Consider the following 7,667-nt stretch of genomic DNA (forward strand, 5'->3'; position numbering starts at 1 on the left):
ATGAGAGCCGGGGCTTGTCCTGCAAACTTCTCCACCCTCACTCACAAGAAGCAGAAAGACAGCTGAAGGCCACTCATGTAGGATCAGAAGGCCTCTCATTCCCAACAGCTGAGTGGCTTCTACATCCCTTTCTCACCTAACACAGACCTATAGGAGCCACTGCCCCTTAACTGCCCAAGACACAGACAGGTCCTCAGATGGGGCCCCTGAATTGCACACATGACTCACTCCTCCGTAACAAGTCACCATCATCACACTCACCTTCACAGCCGCTTCCCAGGCCAGATGGAGAAGGGCAGGAGCCAAGAGAAGCCCTCCGGTTTCAAGCTGCCTGACTCAAACACAGACCATGCCCCTCACTAGCTGTCGCACATAATGCAAGGACTCTTCACGCAGTGTATGGCACAGAACTTGGTCCTCCTAAACACCTTGTAACGATAGTTCATCAATTTGCCAACATTCTCTCATTTACTGTGTTGTTGCTATTGGAGTATAATTGCTTTACAATAATTAGTTTCTGCTGTAGCACGAAGTGAATCAACTACATGTGCGCATATATCCCCTCCTTCTTGCACCTCCCTCTCACCTCCCCCATCCCAGCCCTTAGGTCATCACAGAGCACCCAGCTGAGACCCCTGTGCTTACAGCAGCTTCCCACTAGCTTTGCATTTTGCACATGGTAGAGTATATATGCCAATCCTAGCCTCCCGTCTCATCCCACCCTCCCCTTACCCCAACCCACTCCTTGTCTGAATGTCCGTTCTACACGTCTGCATCCCTATCCCCATCCTGAAAACAGGTTCATCTGTGGAATCTAGAAAAATGCTACAGAAGAATCTCTCATTTACTTTTCACAAATATGAGATAGGAGCCACTATTTTTCCCTGTTTTACAAATAAGGAAACTGAGACACACGGAAGGGAAGTGATTTGCCCAGGTCAGCTGTAGGCTTGGAGTTTGTCTAGATAAACTTGAGGGTCCTCTCCCCACACAGGGAGGCTGTCCTTACACCGACATGGGCCACATCATGGGCTTCCTGTCGATTCAGCCAGTGGGAGCCCCCAGAAAAGAGCAGGCGGGATAGAAAAAGGGGGGCCACTCACTCTCCCAGCTCTCTCCTGGCTGGGATGCTCTTTACTGGTGACCTCTCTTCTCCTCTCTGCTTTCAGGCTCCAAGATGCTCTGTCCCCCAAACACTCAGGTCTGGACTTCCCCACTCCCACACCCACACTCCTAACTCCCACGTGCTCCTTTCAAATTGTCCACTCATTAAACTCCTCTGATTTGCACCCTTTGAGTGCGCCATCTGTCTCCTGCTGGGCCCCAATCTCCCAAGTCTGTGCTCTAGGGACTCCTGGGTACTGCCTAGGTTCTGGGCCCTAGAAAACAAGAGTGTTGACAGGAGGAAAACAAAATCATCTGTACATTGTTCACTTTTGAGGCTAAAATGAAGACCAGGAAGGTTCCAACTCTCTAAGCCCTTTGACTGGGCTTCCAGCTTCCTGCCGGATGATGGGGGCCAGAGAAGCCCATTCACGACCACCAGCACGGACCCTGGGAGCCCACGGACACAGCCACAGTCCTGGCTACTTAAATAACAGCCCAGGACAGTCCCAGCACCTCCTCTCAGCTCTGCTGTAAGCTCTGTGGTCCAGGAAGAAGGCCAATACTACGTACAGAGGATAAGGGGAGACCCCAAACCCCAGATCTGGGGAGCAATTCACCAGCAAACCCTTCCTGGGAGCCTACCTGCCAGGAAACTAGCGGGCCTTTCAGAGCCTCCAAGTCCCAAGTTCAATTGAGTGTGGCCTCGTCCTTCTGGGCCCAGGATGGCCAGAGGGCATTGCCTTCTGCAGACAGACCCCTCCCCACAACACCGAGGGGAAGGCTCTGCCCTGGAGCTTACAAGGATAGCAGTGTCCTGGGAGATGGGTCCCAGGACAGGCGGGAATGAGCTGTTTTCTTTGTGTCTTTGCTCCCTCCCCATCACCCTTTGTGGCCAATCACGTCCATCTTCAGGTAAACATAAAATACACGTCCATTAGTTTCCAGCACCATGAAGGGCCCAGATCAAATCCCTTTGCCTACACGGAGCTGGGCAAGGGAGTCCTGGCTGAGTTCACTCAGACTTGCTAAGATGCCTCGTGCTGCAGTGTCCACCCCACGGAAACTCCAGGAAGAGACAAAACCTTCATAGTCTCACAAATACCCACCTGCTTCCTAATGCTTGCAGGCCTGGACACAGCCCACTTTCCAGATGTTGCAAATAACAGTCAAAACAAAGAGAATCGCCGGCTTCCCAGGTGGCTCAGTGGTAAACAGTCGGTCTGCCACCGCAGGAGACACGGGTTCGATCCCTGATCTGGGAAGATCCCATATACCACAGAGCAACTAAGCCCATGTGCCAAAACTACTGAACCTGTGCTCTAGAGCCCATGAGCTGCAACTACTGAAGCCCAAGCGCCTAGAGCCCATGCACCACAACAAGAGAAACCACCGCAATGAGAAGCCCTTGCACCGCCACTAGAGAGTAGCCCCCGCTCACTGCAACTAAAGCAAAGCACGAACAGCAAGGAAGACCCAGCACAGTCAAAAATAAAATAAAATAATAAAATTATATATTAAATTTTTTTTTAAAAAATTACAAACTAGTGGGACAATATAGCCATCAGAGATCATCTGCACCATTATAGAGATGGTACAGTTTTTTTCAATATTTTATTAAAATAGTATATTTAACCACTGTTAACCAAGAATATTAACTTCGTCCCACCCACCCCACCCCCCCACTCCCCCACCCTCCCACCCCCATAAGCAACACGACACAGTAGTGATTTCAAACATCCTTAATCATGATAACCAACAAAAACATTTCAAAGTCAAGTTTGCAACTAAAAATGAAACCTTGGAAAAATTCTGCATTAGAAGAAACATCCCAAAGCTCCCAAGCAGAATTCTTTTCTCTGCCTGAGAATTAATGCGGTATGCCACTCACCTGACATTACTCCTGGTCTGCTTTTTCTCCTCTATGCACAGAATAACATCTCATTTATAAGTACCCACTTCATAAATAAATCGGCATTTTCACCTCATTTAATATTCCTTGTCAGCTTCACAAAGAAACCAGTAAATAAAACTGTCGACGACAGTCACGACTTAGGCTCTCACAGTAAGATAAAAAAACTTGAAAATATGCAGCGATGCATCAACGCTAATTTACATAAAGTGATTTTCAAAAGTGCAAGGCAAAATCTGCAGATTTTTTAGGGGAGTTTTCAGGCACATCCATTTCTTAAAGCAAGCTTCAGTATGAATTCCAGTTTTTTCTTCATGACACCTGTTTTAGTTAGTCTTTCTTAAAAAAAAAAAATACATCCTATCAAGTGTGAAATAGGGCATCTACGGTCCCAAAAGGTGAGGTTTTCAGTTACGGTGTATCCATCCTTTTCTTATCCTTGCCAGCTTTGGTTTGGGGATGTGCTGGTTATTTACCTGATACTCGAGTTCCTTCCAGAAGTAGAAGATGGCTTTGTTTAAACCTTCCTCCAGGGGAACCACTGGCTCCCACCCCAGCATCAGCTTCGTTTCCTTCTCTGGGGGTCGTCCTGGGCTTCAGAAAGAAACTGAATTTCACTCCCACTGGCAATGAGTTTTCTGATGAGCTGAGCAAATTCTAGGATGGTGTTCCTAGGTTGACGGGGTTCCTCAGGTTGACGGGGCTGCTGACGTTGCTGCTCATGAGCACCACGAGGCCACTCACCAGGTCACTGACTACTGGAGGGCCCTCGTCTGAGATCCAGATCCGTACACCATGAGCGGCTCCCCCTGCAGCGCCTGCAGGATGAAGTTGCTGACCACCCGATCATCATTCATGTGCATTCGGGGCCCAAAGGTGTTGAAGATCCTGGCTACGCGCACCTCCACGCCCTTCTGCTTCACGCAAGTGTAGCACATGATCTCCGCGACTCGCTTCCCTTCATTGTATCAGGCTCAGGGTCCTATGGGATTCACGTGGCCCCAGTAATCCTTCAGGGTCTCCGTACACCTCTGAGGTGGAGGCCAGGAATAGACGGGCCCCAGCTCGCTCTGCCAGCCCCAGCATGTTCAGTGTCCTCATGGTGTTGGTCTTTAGTGTCTTGATGGGGTTGTACGTGTAATTGGGAGGGGAGGCAGAAGAGACCAGGTGGTAGATCTGGTCCACTTCGACCTACAGTGGCTCCAACACGTCACAGTTGATCAGCTCAAAGTTCTCCTGGCTGGTCCAGTGCTCCATGTTCCTCTTCCTGCCCTTGAAGAAGTTGTCCATCACGGTCACTTTGTGACCATCCATCATGAGCTTGTCCGTGAGGTGGGAACTCACAAAGCCCGTGTCCCCGGTTACCAAAATTATTTTACGGTCCTTTTCTGATAAAAATTTTACTGATGAGTATTTCTGGGTGAAGCTCTTTTTCAAATCTCTGATTTTCTCCCTTACTGGTTCAATGCTCTCTTCAATCCTGCTCTCAATTCTGAGCTCCCCGTTTTCCTGAATGGACCTCATGTTAACCAAGTTGTCCCAAGCAGAAGCCGGGTAGGCAAGCAGCGTGATGCCCAGCAGCAGCTTCATCCTCCTGCAGCTGACGGCGGACGCGAGGAGAAGCAGCGGCTGGCTCAGCATCCCAGGCCGTGCGCTGCGGCCCCAGATGGTACAGATTTTACAGATGGAAAAAGCTGACATAGCTGGGGGAAAGGGCTCAGACAAAAGTCTGGATGCAAAGACAAAAGGTCCAACCCCCAATGAAGGGCTCTCTGGGCTGTTACTCACTGCAGTCTGGCTCTATCCATTTCCTTCTCTAAATTGCCCCAGAACAGTGCTTGGACCCAACCCAAGGAGGAACAATCTGGCCTCTGAGAGTTTGGGAAAAGCTCTCTTTAGCACTAGATGCCTGGTGGCACTGGGCTTTCTTTGAGTTGAGTAATAATTGATGTTTGCTGCCACGGTTGCCTCAAGGGTTATAAGCCAGGGCCAGCTGCAGGCCCAGGGTTGCACACCATTTGATTGCATTGGAAGGGTGGTAAATATAAACGGTGCTGGGCTGGGCTTAGTCACTCAGTCATGTCTGACTCTTTGCAACCCTATGGACTGTAGCCCGCCAGGCTCCTCTGTCCATGGGATTCTCCAGGAAAGAATATTGGAGAGGGTTGTCATGCCCTTCTCCAGAGGATCTTCCTGACCCAGGGATCGAACCCAGGTCTCCTGCATTGCAGGCGGATTTTTTTACCATCTGAGCCACAAGGGAAACCCAATGTAAATGGTGGTTCTCTTTAAAGAGTGTCTGTTAAAACTTAAAACAGGGACTTCCCTAGCAGTCCAGTGGTTAAGAATTCACCTTGAAATGCAGGGGACACAGGTTTGATCCCTGGATGGGCAGCTAAGATCCCACCTGCTGAGAGGCAACTAAACCAGTGTCCCAGAACTACTGAACCTGTGTACCACAACTAGAGAGAAGCCCAGGGAACCCAACATAGAGCCTTCCAGCTGCAACAAAGACTCAGCGCAGCCAAAAATAAATGAATATGCCTGTTCTTAAAAAAAAAAAAATGTTAAAACATCCTAAGGAGTTTAGAGCCTAACGTGTAGATTTCAGCTTCTCCCACTCTCTACAAGCTCTGCACCAATAAATCGTAATGGTCTTAGTATCCTTACAGATTAATATAGAATAAAGCAATCCCTGTAAAGTCTCACTGAACCACTGCAAAAGAAACCAAACAAAGGGGATGAGCGGGGCTTGGCTGAGTGAATCCTGAGGGTAGGACCTCTGGTTATTACAGAGCATTCCTGAGTCCCAGGCTCTGGAAGCACTATTTGGGAGGGAGTTGTTTTTCAGTTTTCAAAATGAGACTTTTATCTGTCAGGGGATTACAAAATACCAACTCCACCAAGGAGGCTTTCTAAATTCAGAGAGCTCCCATTGGAAGCACAGCACCAATTTATCACATCCCAAACTCTGAAGAGCGATGAATTTTGTCTGTGAACAACATCCAATGCAGCCAGGCCAGGAGGTGGCGCTATTGAGGAAAACAGGATCTTGACCATCCTCAGACTCACTCCAGTCCTCTGCCCAGTTTCCTCATGGTCACAAAACCCAAGATTTTCAACAGCATCCATCCCCTCCCCCATCACCTTCCCTCCCCTAACCCAGCCACACCTCCTACTTCTAGAAGGTATAACTTTATTGGGAAGGTCCGTTGATGAAGCCGAAGAGCTCAAACCAAACAGGACCAAGGATCCAAGTGGGGGATGACTCAGACACGTGTGACCAGTATTGGCTCAAGTGATGCATCCAGTGGAGCCTTTTGCTAAAAGGAGCTCACCATGGCGCCACAGGCAGACCCTCAGCCGTGGCCAGGCTCATGGGCACCATGATATGACAGAAATAAAAGTAAATTATATCACTTGTCATCATTAAGAAAAATTTTCATCTCCGTTCTTCATTCGAAAAGCACTATATTTAATGAATGAGTACTGAGTCATGACATGTAAATGACTGAAATATTGGAATTATACTAAGGTCAACTAACGTATTTTTAAACCATGAAATTAAGGGATCTATTCATGCCTGTCGACAGTGCCACTCTCAGTGATTATGATCTCTGCAAGGCTGCCCCTGAACACTGGGGAATGGTGGACAGTTCTACAAGACAAGGACCAAGCTCCTGTGGAAACTCTCCTGTGATCAAATCAAATCTCGCTAATCTGTTTGCCCAGGTTCTGCAAGCCTCGGTACGCTATACATATCTAATGAAGTCATGGCTGGTCTTGTACAAGGCAAGCCCCATTCTAAAGAGCATCTTGTAGATTTATCACTCGTGGGAGAGGGAATACTGGCTCCTGTGGTTCTTCCAAAATGGTGGCCCCCACAAGCTGTGCCTCAGGACAGCAGCTCTTTGTCAGCCTCATTAATCTCCTCTGATTTTCTCTAAGAAAATTAAGATGCCTCAACATCTGAACTCTGCAAAAATTTTGGTAAAAGATGGCAGAGAAAAGATAAAAGATGCTAAGATCCACCAGGAAACCTGAGATGAGGAAAGTTATGGTGAGGAACTATCTTCCCAGGACCAGACACTTTCAGGCTAAAGTGGGCATGTTTTCATTTTTGCACCCTGCAGCCATCTTCAATTTTTTGGTAAAATAATACTCCAAACTTCTTTTGATGAAGGACTCCTTTCCATTCTCGGTCATAAAGCTCAGGTGGGATTTACCCTAGATGCAGCATCAAGTTTGAACACCAAGTGTCCTAAGTCCATCAACATATGACTTTACCCCAACCACAGGAATTAATGACCTAGTTCTGTAATTGATGATTTTGTATAGATACAAAGCTTTTGATGTCAGAAACATTTGCATTCATGAAAGAAAGTATATAGAGATATTGGGAGGGGGATGTAATGTTGTACAGAAGCTGATGAGGAAGTCAATACCAAGAGGCCCCTTGGTGCTATCCTATAATCTGCTGGATCAAACCTTAGCTGAAGCAGATATGACTTGGAAATTTTTTGTTTACAAAAACAAAACATTTTCCTTTTTCTTTAATCCAGCATGAGTTGGGTGGATTTCTTGACAAGCCATATTCCCAGAATGTGAAAGTTTCTTTCTGGAATCCTGCGTCCTAGAGTTTAGAGAGCCT

At 47.6% G+C, this 7,667-nt stretch overlaps 1 pseudogene; it reads right to left on the reverse strand.

The window, feature by feature from the left end:
* Nucleotides 1–3,423: 3,423 nt before the first annotated feature.
* Nucleotides 3,424–4,657, reverse strand: LOC136157476 (UDP-glucuronic acid decarboxylase 1 pseudogene; annotated as a pseudogene).
* Nucleotides 4,658–7,667: the final 3,010 nt, after the last annotated feature.

This window comes from Muntiacus reevesi, chromosome 2 (assembly GCF_963930625.1).
Source record: "Muntiacus reevesi chromosome 2, mMunRee1.1, whole genome shotgun sequence".
In the NCBI taxonomy this organism is placed as follows: Eukaryota; Metazoa; Chordata; class Mammalia; order Artiodactyla; family Cervidae; genus Muntiacus; species Muntiacus reevesi.